Source organism: Bombina bombina, chromosome 4 (assembly GCF_027579735.1).
Source record: "Bombina bombina isolate aBomBom1 chromosome 4, aBomBom1.pri, whole genome shotgun sequence".
NCBI classification, from domain to species: domain Eukaryota; kingdom Metazoa; phylum Chordata; class Amphibia; order Anura; family Bombinatoridae; genus Bombina; species Bombina bombina.
The window spans coordinates 974,845,708-974,862,269 of NC_069502.1; the positions used below are offsets into that span (position 1 = coordinate 974,845,708).

At 43.6% G+C, this 16,562-nt stretch overlaps 1 protein-coding gene across 1 annotated transcript in view; it reads left to right on the top strand.

Moving 5' to 3' along the window:
* The window catches only part of XRN2 (5'-3' exoribonuclease 2), a 211,765-nt gene that overhangs the window by 141,316 nt on the left and 53,887 nt on the right, over positions 1–16,562 (top strand). The window lies entirely within an intron of this gene.

The following is a 16,562-nucleotide window of genomic DNA, read 5'->3' on the forward strand; positions in this document are numbered from 1 at the left end:
CTGTCGTTTATTCTGGACAGAGGAGAGGTCAAAAGGCTTCGGCCACCTCTCTCTCTGTGGGGAGGATTCCCTTACCATGTATATTTTTATTTAGGGTGCATATTTAAAATTGTTCTTTAGTAAGGCAGTTCACTGTGGCAGTTTATTGTAAGGGGGATCTCTTTCTAATTGGCAGAGTGTTACTTTAAATGCTAGGACCGTGGTGTTTTTTTTTAGGCATTTAATTAGTTGTTTCACTTGCTGGAGCACAGCAGATTTAACTTGGCATCTGTTTTTTTCTGGAACTTTTAATTGAGCTACTATGGACTTGGAGGAAGTTTCTTGCGATAAATGTTTGTTTAGGGGCACAAATTTGTTTTGCCTATGCAATTCTATGGTGCATGCTTAGCTAGAACTCTTCAATGTAAAGATAAATTGTTGCCCGCTGAGCCCAATTTCTCTCAAGATGATGCTGTTCAGGCTATGACACAGCTTTCTCCTTCAACGTCCCAAGCCTCAGTGGCGTCACATGCAGTGCCCTGCAGTTCCTCTCAGCCTCCTGGAGTTTGTGCCATCAGAATTTGCGGCACAGATATCTTCTGCAATACCTGCGGCATTATCTGCTTTTCCCATCTTGGGGAAGCGCAAGAGGAAATCTAAAAAAAAAAAAATCAGAGTGTAAGGTGTCCCGTCTACTGCTACGCAGGTTGTCCTCTCTCATAAGTCTCAGGAGGATACCTCAGCCTCTTGAGGATGAAATCTCAGATTCGGACAGTACAATTCCTTCATCTCATACTGAAGAAGTAAACTTCAGATTTAAGCTTAAAGGGACACTCAATCAAAATTAAACTTTTATTATTCAGATAGAGCTTGCCATTTTAAACAACTTTCCAATTTACTTCTATTAACAAAATGTGCACAGTCTTTTTATATTTAAACTTTTTTAGTCACCAGCTCCTACTGAGCATGTGCAAGAATAAGTGTGTATGCATTTGTGAATGGCTGATGGCTGTCGCATGGTATGTGTATGCATTTGTGATTGGCTAATGGCTGTCACATGGTACAAGGGGAGTGGAAAAAGACATAACTTTTAAAATTGTCAGAAAAAAAATCTACTACTCATTTGAAGTTCAGACTAAGTGCTATTGCATTGTCTTGTTATCTTGCATTTGTTGATTATGCAAATCTACTGTGTTGACTGGTCCTTTAAACACCTTTGTGTACTGTTAATGGAGGTTTTGGCTACTTTGACGACTCCGATACTTCTGTCGTTGTCAACCCTAAGAAATCTAGTAAACTTAATAAAGGCTATGATGTTCCTTCCTCTGTGGAAGTTTTTCCTCTTCCAGACCGTGTGACAGAGATTATTTCACAGCAAAAGGAGGAGCCAGGGATACCTTTTTCCCCGCCTCCCGTTTAAAAAATAAAAAAGTTTCCTGTTGCTGACTCCATTAAAGATTCATGGTGCACAATGCCTAAAGTAGAAGGGGCTATTTCTACTCCGGCTAAGAGAACTACAATCCCTATAGAGGATAGCGGCTCTTTTAAGGATCCCATGGACCAAAAGCTGGAGGCTTATTTGAAGATGTTTGTTCATCAAGGTCTTCAATGGCAACCTGCAGTTTGTATTGCCACAGTAGCAAGTGCGGCATCTTATTGGTGCAACGCCTTGTCTGAATCAATTTTTGTAGCAACTCCGTTGGAGGAGATCCAAGATAGGATTAAGGCTCTCAAACTAGCCAATTCCTTTATTTATGATGCTAACATGCAAGTGTTCAGACTGGGAGCCAAGATGTCTGGTTTCACTGTCCTAGCCTGCAGGGCTAAAAATCTTGGTCAGCTGATGTTACTTCAAAGTTCAAGCTTCTGGTGCTTCCTTACAAGGGTGAAACCTTGTTTGGACCTGGTCTGGCAAAAATCATTTCTGATATTACGGGTGGAAAAGGGTCTTTTCTACTACAAGACCAGAAGAACAGACTTAAAGGTCGTCAAAGTAATTTCCGTTCCTTTTGTAACTTCTTCCAAGCAGGAGCAAACCAAGTCTTCTTGGAAACCCAATCAGTCTTGGAACAAGGGGAGGCAATCAAAGAAACCCTCTGCTGAGTAAGTCAGCATGAGGGGTCTGCCCCCCATCCAGGATCCAATCAAGGGGGGGGACAGACTTTCCCTGTTTTGTGGGTTCGGGATGTCCCAGATCCTTGGGCTGTGGAGTTAGTATTTCAGGGTTACAAAATAGAATTCAAATCTTGCCCTCCCAGAGCCAGATCCCACCTCTCAAGATTATCTGTAGACCAGGTAAAGAGGCATTCTTGAACTGCATCAGGACTTTTTCTCCCTGGGAGTGATTGTTCCAGTTTCTCTAGGGGAGCAGGGTCTAGGATTTTATTCAAATCGGTTTGTTCCCAAAAAAGAGTGAACTTTTCGACTAATTCTAGACCTAAAGTGTCAATAAATTTCTCAGGGTACTTTCCTTCAAAATTTAAACCAAATTTGTTCTTTTCTTCCTTTGGTCCAAGAAGAGGGGTCAGTTCATGACGACCGTAGACCTGAAGGACTCGTATCTTCATCTTCCCATCCACAGAGATCATCACAAATTCCTGAGACTTGCTTTTCTAGACAAGCACTTTCAGTTTCAGGCTCTTCTGTTTTGCCTTGCCACAGCTCCCAGAATTTTCTCAAAGGTTCTGGGGGCTCTCTTTGCATTGATCAGGTCTCCGGGGAATTGCAGTGGCCCCATACCTGGACGACATATTGGTTCAGGCACCAAACTCTCTCTCATACAGAGATGTTGTATTTTCTACGTCTCCACGGATGGAAAGTGAATCTGGAAAAGAGTTCCCTGGTTCCAGCTACAAGGGTGGTTTTCTTAGGAACTATGATTCCCTATCTATGAATTTTTCTGACTGACGTCAGAAAATCCAAAATTCTCTCTCCTTGCCTCTCTACAGTCTACTGTTCGGTAATCAGTGGCTCAATGTATGGAGGTAATTGGTCTGATGGTTGCTTCCATAGATATCATTCCCTTTGCTCGATTCCATTTGAGAGCTCTGCAATTATGCATGCTCAGACAATGGAACGGAGACCATTCGGATCCGTCTCAGAGGATAGATCTAGATCAGTTGACATACTCTCTCCCGTGGTGGTTTTCTCAGGACCATCTGTCTCAGGGCACATGCTTCCGGGGACCTTCCTGGGTGACTGTGACCACGGACGCCAGCCTGCTAGGCTGGGGAGCAGTCTGGGACTCTTTCTAAAAGCACAGGGACTTTGGACTCAGGAGTCGTCTGATTTCCCCATAAACATCCCCAAGTAGAGAGCCATTTACAATGCTCTGATGGCTTGGCCTCAATTGTCCTTAGCCCAATTTATCAGTTTCAGTTGGACATCACCACCTCAGTGGCTTACATCAACCACCAGGGGGGAACTTGGAGTTCCTTAGCCATGAAGGAGGTGGCTTGGATTATTCAGTGGGCGGAGGCTCACAATTGTTATCTATCTGCCATCCACATTCCAGGAGTGGACAACTGGGAAGCGGATTTCCTGAGCAGGCTGACATTCCATCCAGAGTTGTTCTCCAGGTTAACCCTCAAGTGGGGGTACCAGAGTTAGATCTGATGGCGTCTCGGCAGAATGCCAAGATTCCAAGGTACAGTTCAAGGTCAAGAGATCTGCAGGCTGCTCTGATAGATGCTCTGGCTGGCGGTTCCTTGGGTTTTCAGTCTAGCATATGTTTCCTCAGTTTGCGCACCTTCCACGAGTCATTGCTTGGATCAAACGGGAGAGAGCATCGGTAATTCTAATAGCTCCTGCATGGCCTCGCAGGATCTGGTATGCAGACCTAGTGAAGATGTCATCTCTGCCACCTTCGAGGCTGCCTCTGAGTAAAGACCTAAATCTGGGTCCATACCTCCATACAAATATAGTTTCTCTGAAGCTGACTGCTTGGAGATTGAACGATTAGTTCTGGCTAAGCGTGGGTTTTCTGAGTCGGTTATTGAGACCATGCTGCAGGCTTGCAAGCCTGTTACTTGTAAAATTTATCATAAGGTATGGAGTAAATGCCTTTATTGGTGTGAATCGAAAGGCTTCTCTTGGAGTGGGGGTCAGGATTCCTAGAGTTTTTTTTTTTTTTTTTTTTTTCTCCAGGAAGGTCTGGAGGAAGGGTTGTCAGTCAGTTCTCTGAAGGGTTAGCTTTCTGCATTATCTATTCTTTTAAACAAGTGTCTGGTGAGTGTGCCAGATGTTTAATCTTTCTTTTACAAGATTTGACGAGTCCACGGATAGTGTGGGTTTCATTTGTAGGAAAAAATGGGACACCAACAAATTTAACTCTCCCATCTTTCTCTTTCATATACAAAGAATAGCATTTAGAGGGGCTGGGAACCGTTTGGTACACGATGGCAGTGTATGAGGGCAATCATTTATTGTGTTATTGAACAAATGGGATGTTCCACCGGAGTCGGAGGGAGAATTTCAATGTTTTCTGGTCAGACTCCGGTGTATGGCGCAAGTTAGTTTCTTTTTCCTGGGGGTTGTTTAATACGCCCACGAAGGGGGGAGCCTAATCTTCGCGCGCTTCAGTGGTGCAGCCTGTCTAAGTCAGACGGTGCTTTTCATCTACGGCTCTTAAGCCCGCTTGTATTATATTTACAGGCGCTCTTCGGATCGCCGTTTCTGTGTGCCGGCAGCTGGTCCGTGGAGGCAGGTAGGAGAGGTTTCTGTTGGTTCTAACGTTTAATGAGCATTCCCTCTTAGAGTTAATCATAGTATAAGGGGATAAAAGACTCAATTCACATTTGTTTTTTCGTGATCATTTGGGATCATTTTGCAACAACCTGTGATAATTTTATATTTAAAGACACAGTACACAGGTTTTATTTCTCAGTGTCACGACCAGGCTGGCCTTTATATTTGTACAACATGGAGGATCTGGAACACACTACATGTGTTATGTGTTTAGATGCCATTGTGGAGCCCCCTGTTAACCTATGTCCCTCATGTATTGAGAGAGCCTTACAATGTAAAGAAAAAATATTTTTTAATAAAAACATGTCTGTAGAAGATTCTCGGCCTAATGATAGTGAGGGTATGCCGCAGTTTTCTCCCCAAGCGTCACAGCCCTTAACGCCCGCGCAAGCAACGCCCTGCTCTTCAACGGCATCTGGGTCTTTTACTCTGCAGGATATGGCTGCAGTTATGTCATCTACTCTCACAGAGGTTTTGTCTAAGTTGCCTGTTTTGCAAGGCAAACGTAGCAGGGCAGAAACCCGTGGGGTCCCTGCGACTTCTGAGGCTTTGATGACCATCTCTGATTTACCCTCTCGGACATCTGAATTGGGGGGGTAGGGAGATTTTGTCTGAGGGGGAACTGTCTGACTCAGGCAGTGCGTTGCCCCCAGACAGATTTAGACGTGTCCTTTAAATTTAAACTGGAACACCTCCGCCTGTTACTTTGGGAGGTTTTAGTGACTCTGGACGACTGTGACTCTATTGTAGTACCTTTCCGGTTCCTAAGAGAATTTTGGAAATTGTTACACGGGAATGGGAAAGACCGGGTATCCCGTTCTTCCATTCTATGTTTAAGGGAATGTACCCTATAGCTGACACTGTGCGGGACTCCTATACATATCTATCTACCCTGGCTAAGCGTACGACTATTCCTATTGAGGATAGTTGTGCTTTTAAAGACCCTATGGATAATAATTTGGAGGGTCTTCTCAAGAGGCTATTTGCTCATCATGGGTTTCTCTTACAACCGACGGCTTGCATTGTACCAGTCACAACTCCGGCTGCCTTTTGGTTTGACGCCTTAGAAGAGTCTCTGAAGACTGAGACTTCTTTAGAGGAGATAATGGATAGAATTAAGGCCCTTAAGCTGGCTAATTCTTTTGTTACAGATGCCGCCTTTCAGATCGCCAAATTGGCGGCTAAGACTGCAGGTTTTGCCATTTTTGCACGCAAAGCCCTATGGTTAAAATCTTGGTCTGCGGATGTGTCTTCTAAATCCAAGCTTTTGACTATTCATTTTAAGGAAAGACCCTTTTCGGGCCTGAATTGAAGGAGATAATTTCTGACATTACGGGAGGTAAGGGTCACCTCCTACCTCCAGGATAAGTCAGCCAAACAAAGAAGACAGAGTAATTTTCGTGCCTTTCGAAATTTCAAGGGAGTCCCTGCTTCCTCTGCCGCTAAGCAGGACGGGAACCTTGCTCAAACCAAGTCCGTCTGGAGACCTAACCAGACTTGGAACAAGGGTAAACAATCCAAGAAGCCTGCTGCTGCTCCCAAGACAGCATGAAGAGGATGCATACCTTCATATTCCTATCCACAAGGATCAACATCAGTTCCTAAGGTTTGCCTTTCTGGACAAACCTTTTCAGTTTGTGGCTCTTCCCTTCAGGTTGGCCACAGCACCCAGGATCTTCACGAAGGTTCTAGGGTCACTTCTGGCAGTTCTCAGACCGCGGGGCATTGCAGTGGCGCCTTATCTGGAAGATTTTCTGATCCAGGCGTCATCTTACCATCTGACAGAAAGGACAGAACCATGTCTGTATGAGACTGAGAACTCACGGGTGGAAGGTGAATCTAGAAAAGAGTTCATTAATTCCACAGACAAGGGCCCCCTTCTTTGGAACTCTAATTGATTCCATATCTATGAAAATTTTCTTGACGGAGGTCAGAAAGTTAAAGATTCTAAATACATGCCGAGCCCTTCAGTCCAATCCTCGGCCATCAGTGGCCCAGTGCATGGAGGTAATTGGATTGAAGGTGGCGGCAATGGACACGCTCAGACAGTGGAATGGAGACTATGTATATTTGTCTCCTCAGATAGATCTGGAGACAAGAGACACTCTGGTGGTTGTCGCAGGATCATCTGTCCCAAGGGACGTGCTTCCGCAGACCCTCGTGGGTAATAGTGACGACGGACGCCAGTCTACTAAGTTGGGGTGCAGTCTGGAATTCCCTGAAGGCTCAGGGTGTGTTGACTCAGTCAGTCGCTGCTTCTGATTAATATTCTGGAATTGAGAGCAATATTCAATACACTTCAGGTGTGGCCTCAGTTGGCTTCAGCCAAATTAATTTGCTTTCATTCGGACAACATCACGACTGTGGCTTGCATCAATCAGGGGGAACAAGGAGTTCCTTAGCGATGACAGAAGTATCCAAGATAATTCTATGGGCGGAGGCCCACTCCTATCTGTCAGCAATCTACATCCCAGGAGTGGACAACTGGGAAGCGGACTTTTTAAACAGACAGACGTTTCATCCGGGGGAGTGGGAACTCCATCCGGAGGTCTTTGCCACTCTGATCTTCAGATGGGGCAGACCGGAGTTGGTTCTGATAGCATCTCATCAGAATGCCAATCTTCCAAGATACGGATCCAGGTCAAGGGATCCTCAGGCCGAACTGATAGATGCCTTGGTCGTTCAACCTAGCTTATGTGTTTCCACCGTTTGCTCTCCTGCCCCGGGTGATTGCTCGGATCAAACAGCAGAGGGCTTCAGTAATTGTAATCGCACCTGAGTGGCCTCGCAGGACTTGATTTGCCGATCTAGTGGACATGTCTTCTCTGCCGCCGTGGAAGCTTCCATTGTGGCAGGATCTTCTCATTCAGGGACCATTCCAACACCCAAATCTAGTTTCTCTGCAACTGACTGCTTGGACATTGAACGCTTGATTTTTATCTAAGCGGGGGTTCTCTGATTCGGTCATTGATACCTTGATTCAGGCACGTAAGCCTGTTACTAGAAAGATCTACCATAAAATATGGCATAAATATCTTTATTGGTGCGAATCCAAGGGCTACTCATGGAGTAGAGTTAGGATTCCCAGGATTTTATCTTTTCTCCAAGAGGCATTATAGAAGGGGTTATCAGCAAGTTCCTTTAAGGGACAAATTTCTGCTTTGTCGATTTTACTACACAAATGTTCCAGACGTTCAGTCCTGTCAGGCTCTGACCAGAATCAAGCCTGTGTTTAGACCAATTGCTCCACCCTGGAGTTTGAATTTAGTTCTTAATGTTCAAGGGGTTCCGTTTGAACCCATGCATTCCATAGATATTAAGGTATCTTGGAAAGTTTTATTTTTGGTTGTTATTTCTTCTGCTCGTAGAGTTTCTGAGCTTTCAGCGTTACAATGTGATTCGCCTTCTCTTATCTTCCATTCTGATAAGGTGGTTTTACGTACCAAACATGGTTTCCTTCCTACGGTTGTTTCTAATAAGAATATTAATCAGGAAATTGTTGTTCCTCCTTTTGTCCTAATCCTCCTCCTAAGGAGCGTCTATTGCATAACTTAGACGTGGTCCGTGCCCTGAAGTTTTACTTACAGGCGACTAAAGAATTCCGTCAATCATCTTTATTATTTGTTGTTTTTTCTGGAAAGCGTAGGGGCCAGAAAGCTACGGCTACCTCTTTCTTCTTGGCTGAAGAGTATCATCCGTCTGGCGTATGAGACTGCTGGACAGCAGCCTCCTGAAAGAATTACGGCTCATTCCACTAGGGCTGTGGCTTCCTCATGGGCATTTAAAAATGATGCTTCTGTTGAACAGATTTGCAAGGCTGCAACTTGGTCGTCTCTTCACACTTTTTCCAAATTTGATACTTTTGCTTCTTCTGAGGCTATTTTTGGGAGAGAGGTTCTTCAAGCAGTGGTGCCTTCCGTTTAGGTTCCTGTCTTGTCCCTCCCTTTCATCCGTGTCCTGTAGCTTTGGTATTGTATCCAATAAGTAAAGATATAATCCGTGGACTCGTCATATCTTGTAAAAGGAAATTTATGCTTACCTGATAAATGTATTTCTTTTACGATGTGACGAGTCTACGGCCCACCCTGTCATTTGTAAGACAGGTATTTATTTTTTGTTAAACTTCAGTCACCTCTGCACCTTTGGCTCTTCCTAACTTCGGTCGAATGACTGGAGGGGGGGGGGGATGGAGGAGCTATATATATACAGCTCTGCTGTGGTGCTCTTTGCCACGTCCTGCTAGCAGGAGGTTAAATCCCACAAGTAAGGATGAAATCTGTGGACTCGTCATATTGTAAACGAAATATATTTATCAGGCAAGCATAAATTTCCTTACTTAATTTCTTTCATTGTGGTCACAGTCCACAAGCCCTACCCTTCTTTTTTACTAATTGCACCTCATTCTCCCTGCTTAGTCCTTTCCAACCTTTTTTTCTACTTCTCCTTACTTGGCTTATACGTCAGTATGGCATAACAGAGAGGTGGGAGGGATGAAGTGCTCTTAGAAGGTTTCGGAATCTTTGACGACTCCTAGGAGTTGAATCCCAGGAATAATGGATTGTCGACTCTCACCACCATGAAAGAAATGAATTTATCGGGTAAGCATACATTTTGTTATTTCTAGTTGACTGTTTCCCTGTGCATCTTTTAATGCAAGTTGCACTGATTTCTAGATCTGGTACTCTCACTGCAGATGTAGTGCCTTAGTACCAAAACACTGACAACGTCTTTTTTTTTTTTTTTCCTCTCAAGGTTAATAGCACATAAAGCAAAGTGTGTATTTTTTTTTTCCTCCCTATTTTGAGTCAAACCTCACATTACTGATCGGAAACCATTTGCCTCTGTTCTTACACACTCTTGGTTAAACATAAGTAGAGGGAGAGTGAAGTGTCTGGGAAGAGGAGGGGCATATAATTGAATTATCATAATCTGCTCCCTGAGGTGAACATGAAGACAGGATTTTAATTTAAAATTTACAGTGCTGGGAAGAGCAGGCCTTTGAATCCGGCTACACAAATCTTGTTCTCAAGGGAAGCTGGCACCGAAGAAACTAGGATAGTTCCTTTTACTTTCATGGCCAAATGTTAAGCATTAAACTGAACTGATGGTAACACTTGATAATGTAGGAGAATTCTGGTGGAAAGTAGTAGGACTTAAAGGGACAGTAAAGTACAAAATAAACTTTCATGATTCAAATAGGGCATGTAATTTTAAACAACTTTCTCCTGTTAAGTGTGGTCAGTCCACGGGTCATCATTACTTCTGGGATATTAACTCCTCCCCAACAGGAAGTGCAAGAGGATCACCCAAGCAGAGCTGCTATATAGCTCCTCCCCTCTACGTCACACCCAGTCATTCTCTTGCACCCAACTAATAGATAGGATGTGTGAGAGGACTGTGGTGATTATACTTAGTTTTTATATCTTCAATCAAAAGTTTGTTATTTTAAAACAGCACCGGAGTGTGTTGTTCCTTCTCAGGTAGAATTTGAAGAAGAATCTACCTGAGTTTTTGGATGATTTTAGCCGGCGTAGCTAAAATTCATTTTGCTGTTCTCGGCCATTCTGAGGAGTGAGGTAAACTTCAGATCAGGGGACAGCGGGCAGGTTCACCTGCAAAGAGGTATGTTGCAGTATATTATTTTCTGAGGAATGGAATTGACTGAGAAAATACTGCCAATACCAATATAATGTAAGTTCAGCCTTAAATGCAGTAGTAGCAACTGGTATCAGGCTGTTTATGTATATATGTGTACACTTCAGTATTCTGGGGAATGGCACTTCTCTGGGTAATACTAAATGCATATAATCTTTAGCCTTACTTGCAGTGGGAACGTCTAGCAACAGGCTGTTTAATGACATTTCATGATATTTGATTTTAAACGTTTTTGCTGGCTGCTAAATTGTTTAAATATCTGAGGTACTGGGTGAAAAATTGTTTTTGGGCACTGTTTTTCCACTTGGCTGTCGTTTATTTTAATTTGAGACAGTTTACTGAACTTCCCTAACTGCTGTGGGTGATGGGGAGGGGCCTATTTTGGCGCTTTTGCTACGCATCAGAAATTCAGTCAAGTCTTTTTCTCTTCCTGCATGATCCGGATCGTCTCTACAGAGCTCAAGGGTCTTCAAAAATTATTTTGAGGGAGGTAATCACTCACAGCAGACTTGTGAGATTGTGCTTTGACTGTGATAAAAAACGTTTATATTTTGTACATTTGTTTCTCTGCTATTAAGGGTTAGTTATCCATTGCTAATGGGGGCAATGCTTTGCTAAATTTATGCTTTTACTGGGAAAAATCTGATTGTTATAATTTTTCCGGTTCCTTATTAAACTGTCATAATTTTTTCTGTGCTTCTTAAAGGCACAGTGCGTTTTTCATATTACTTGTAATTTGAGTGAAAAGTATTTCCAAGCTTGCTAGTTTAATTGCGAGTTTGTTAAACATGTCTGACTCAGAGGAATATCTCTGTGCTATATGTGCAAAAGCCAAGGTGGAGCCCAATAGAAATTTATGTACTAATTGCATTGATGCTACTTTGAATAAGAGTCATTCTGTACAAATTGAACATCATTCACCAAACAACGAGGGGGAAGTTATGCCGACTAACTGCCTCGGGAGGTGCGTGATATTGTAACGCCGAGTACTTCAGGGCGGCCATTACAAATCACACTACAGGACATGGCTAATGTTATGACTGAAGTTTTGTCTAAATTACCAGAACTTAGAGGTAAGCGAGATCACTCTGGGGTGAGAACAGAGTGCGCTGATAATATTAGGGCCATGTCAGATACTGCGTCACAATTTGCAGAACATGAGGACGGAGAGCTTCATTCTGCAGGTGACGGATCTGATCCAAATAAACTGGATTCAGACATTTCAAATTTTAAGTTTAAGCTGGAAAACCTCTGTGTATTACTAGGGGAGGTCTTAGCAGCTCTGAATGATTGTAACACAGTTGCAATACCAGAGAAAATGTGTAGGTTGGATAAATATTTTGCGGTACCGTCGAGTACTGACGTTTTTCCAATACCTAAGAGACTTACTGAAATTGTTACTAAGGAGTGGGATAGACCCGGTGTGCCTTTCTCACCCCCTCCTATATTCAGAAAGATGTTTCCAATAGACACCACCACACAGGACTTATGGCAAACGGTCCCTAAGGTGGAGGGAGCAATTTCTACTTTTGCTAAGCATACCACTATCCCGGTGGAGGATAGCTGCGCCTTTTCAGATCCAATGGATAAAAAATTAGAGGGTTACCTTAAGAAAATGTTTGTTCAACAAGGTTTTATATTGCAACCCCTTGCATGCATTGCGCCTGTCACGGCTGCAGCAGCATTTTGGTTTGAGTCTCTGGAAGAGACCCTTGAATCAGCTCCATTAGATGAGATTACACACAAGCTTAAAACCCTTAAGCTAGCTAATTCATTTATTTCTGATGCCGTAGTACACTTAACTAAACTTACGGCTAAGAATTCCGGATTCGCCATTCAGGCACGCAGAGCGCTGTGGCTAAAATCCTGGTCAGCTGATGTTACTTCTAAATCTAAATTACTTAACATACCTTTCAAAGGGCAGACCTTATTCGGGCCCGGTTTGAAGGAAATTATCGCTGACATTACAGGAGGTAAAGGCCATGCCCTGCCTCAAGACAGAGCCAAACCTAGGGCTAGACAGTCTAATTTCCGTGCCTTTTGTAACTTCAAGGCAGGAGCAGCATCAACTTCCTCTGCACCAAAACAGGAAGGAGCTGTTGCTCGATACAGACAAGGCTGGAAACCTAACCAGTCCTGGAACAAGGGCAAGCAGGCCAGAAAACCTGCTGCTGCCCCTAAGACAGCATGAAGTGAGGGCCCCCGATCCGGGATCGGATCTAGTGGGGGGCAGACTCTCTCTCTTTGCCCAGGCTTGGGCAAGAGATGTCCAGGATCCCTGGGCGTTAGAGATCATATCTCAGGGATATCTTCTGGACTTCAAAACCTCTCCCCCAAAAGGGAGATTTCATCTTTCAAGGTTGTCAACAAACCAGATAAAGAAAGAGGCGTTTCTACGCTATGTACAGGATCTTTTACTAATGGGAGTGATCCATCCGGTTCCGCGGTCGGAACACGGACAAGGTTTTTACTCAAATCTGTTTGTGGTTCCCAAGAAAGAAGGAACCTTCAGACCAATCTTGGATTTAAAGATCCTAAACAAATTCCTAAGAGTTCCATCGTTCAAAATGGAAACTATTCGGACAATCTTACCCATGATCCATAAGGGTCAGTACATGACCACAGTGGATTTAAAGGATGCCTACCTTCATATACCGATTCACAAAGATCATTACCGGTATCTAAGGTTTGCCTTCCTAGACAGGCATTACCAGTTTGTAGCTCTTCCATTCGGGTTGGCTACGGCTCCAAGAATCTTCACAAAGGTTCTGGGCTCTCTTCTGGCGGTGCTAAGGCCGCGAGGAATTTCGGTGGCTCCGTACCTAGACGACATTCTGATACAAGCGTCAAGCTTTCAAACTGCCAAGTCTCATACAGAGTTAGTACTGGCATTTCTAAGGTCGCATGGGTGGAAGGTGAACGTAGAGAAGAGTTCTCTCTTACCACTCACAAGGGTTCCCTTCTTGGGGACTCTTATAGACTCTGTAGAAATGAAGATTTACCTGACAGAAGACAGGTTAACAAAACTTAAAAATGCTTGCCGTGTCCTTCATTCCATTCAACACCCGTCAGTGGCTCAATGCATGGAGGTAATCGGCTTAATGGTAGCGGCAATGGACATAGTACCCTTTGCACGCCTACATCTCAGACCGCTGCAATTGTGCATGCTAAGTCAGTGGAATGGGGATTACTCAGATTTGTCCCCTACTCTGAATCTGGATCAAGAGACCAGAAATTCTCTTCTATGGTGGCTTTCTCGGCCACATCTGTCCAGGGGGATGCCATTCAGCAGACCAGATTGGACAATTGTAACAACAGACGCCAGCCTACTAGGTTGGGGCGCTGTCTGGAATTCCCTGAAGGCTCAGGGATCATGGACTCAGGAGGAAAGTCTCCTTCCAATAAACATTCTGGAATTGAGAGCAGTTCTCAATGCCCTTCTGGCTTGGCCTCAGTTAACAACTCGGGGGTTCATCAGGTTTCAGTCGGACAACATCACGACTGTAGCTTACATCAACCATCAAGGAGGGACAAGAAGCTCCCTAGCGATGATGGAAGTATCAAAGATAATTCGCTGGGCAGAGTCTCACTCTTGCCACCTGTCAGCGATCCACATTCCTGGAGTGGAAAACTGGGAGGCGGATTTCCTAAGTCGTCAGACTTTTCATCCGGGGGAGTGGGAACTTCATCCGGAGATCTTTGCCCAAATACTTCGACTTTGGGGCAAACCAGAGATAGATCTCATGGCTTCTCGCCAGAACGCCAAGCTTCCTTGTTACGGGTCCAGGTCCAGGGACCCGGGAGCAGTCCTGGTAGATGCTTTGACAGCACCTTGGACCTTCGGGATGGCCTATGTGTTTCCACCCTTCCCGATGCTTCCTCGATTGATTGCAAGGATCAAACAGGAGAGAGCATCGGTGATTCTGATAGCGCGTGCGTGGTCACGCAGGACCTGGTATGCAGATCTAGTGGACATGTCATCCTGTCCACCTTGGTCTCTGCCTCTGAGACAGGACCTTCTAATTCAGGGTCCTTTCAAACATCAAAATCTAATTTCTCTGAAGCTGACTGCTTGGAAATTGAACGCTTGATTTTATCAAAGCGTGGTTTTTCTGAGTCAGTTATTGATACCTTAATACAGGCTAGGAAGCCTGTTATCAGAAAGATTTACCATAAAATATGGCGTAAATACTTACATTGGTGCGAATCCAAGAGTTACTCATGGAGTAAAGTTAGGATTCCTAGGATATTGTCCTTTCTACAAGAAGGTTTAGAAAAGGGTTTATCTGCTAGTTCCTTAAAGGGACAGATCTCAGCTCTGTCCATTCTTTTACACAAGCGTCTGTCAGAAGTTCCAGACGTTCAGGCTTTTTGCCAGGCTTTGGCCAGGATTAAGCCTGTGTTTAAAACTGTTGCTCCACCATGGAGCTTAAATTTAGTTCTTAACGTTTTACAGGGTGTTCCGTTTGAACTCCTTCATTCCATTGATATCAAGCTGTTATCTTGGAAAGTTCTGTTTTTAATGGCTATTTCCTCGGCTCGTAGAGTCTGAGTTATCAGCCTTACATTGTGATTCTCCGTATCTGATTTTTCATTCAGATAAGGTAGTTCTGCGTACTAAACCTGGGTTCTTACCTAAGGTTGTCACTAATAAGAATATCAATCAAGAGATTGTTGTGCCATCATTGTGTCCGAATCCTTCTTCAAAGAAGGAACGACTTCTGCACAATCTAGATGTAGTCCGTGCCCTGAAATTTTATTTACAGGCAACTAAAGATTTTCGCCAAACTTCTTCCCTGTTTGTCGTTTACTCTGGACAGAGGAGAGGTCAAAAAGCTTCTGCTACCTCTCTCTCTTTTTGGCTTCGTAGCATAATACGTTTAGCCTATGAGACTGCTGGACAGCAGCCTCCTGAAAGAATTACAGCTCATTCCACTAGAGCTGTGGCTTCCACTTGGGCCTTTAAGAATGAGGCCTCTGAACAGATTTGCAAGGCTGCAACTTGGTCTTCTCTTCATACTTTTTCCAAATTTTACAAATTTGACACTTTTGCTTCTTCGGAGGCTATTTTTGGGAGAAAGGTTCTTCAGGCAGTGGTTCCTTCCGTATAAAGATCCTGTCTGTCCCTCCCGTCATCCGTGTACTTTAGCTTTGGTATTAGTATCCCAGAAGTAATGATGACCCGTGGACTGACCACACTTAACAGGAGAAAACATAATTTATGCTTACCTGATAAATTCCTTTCTCCTGTAGTGTGGTCAGTCCACGGCCTGCCCTGTTTTTTTATGGCAGGTCTAAATTTTTAAATTATACTCCAGTCAATACTGCACCCTATAGTTTCTCCGTTCTCGTTTGGTTCTTGGTCGAATGACTGGGTGTGACGTAGAGGGGAGGAGCTATATAGCAGCTCTGCTTGGGTGATCCTCTTGCACTTCCTGTTGGGGAGGAGTTAATATCCCAGAAGTAATGATGACCCGTGGACTGACCACACTACAGGAGAAAGGAATTTATCAGGTAAGCATAAATTATGTTTTCAAATTTACTTTATCACCAAATTTGCTTTAAACTTGGTATTCTTAGTTGAAAGATAAACCTAGGAAGTTCATATGCTAATTTCTTAGACCTTGAAGGCCGCCTCTAATCTGAATGTAGATTGACAGTTTTTCACCACTAAAGGACGTTAGGTTATGTGTTTCATATAGATAACATTGAGGTCACGCACATGAAGTTACCTAGGAGTAAGCACTGATTTGCTAAAATGCAAGTCCTGTCAAAAGAACTGAAATAAGGGGGCAGTTTGCAGAGGCATAGATACAAGGTAATTAGAGGTAAATCATGTTCTGTTATAACTGTTGGCTATGCAAAACTGGGCATCGGGTAATAAAACAGATTTTTAATTTACAAAAATTCTGGTGTTCACTGTCCCTTTAAATTGACGATCGTGTCACAAGATATTTGGCAGTAAAGCAGTTGTTAAAGCGATTCCATTATTTAGATGTAGTTTTAAGACACTTTTTAAATTCCTTTCTATTTTCAAATGGACTTTGTACTCTTGGTATCCAATGTTGAAATAGAATGTTAGAACTAGCTGGTGATTGGTGCCTGCACACATTTTGTCTCTGACTAGTTGACGAAATGTGTTCAGCTATCTCTCAGTGGTGCGTTGCTGCTCGTAGCAAGTG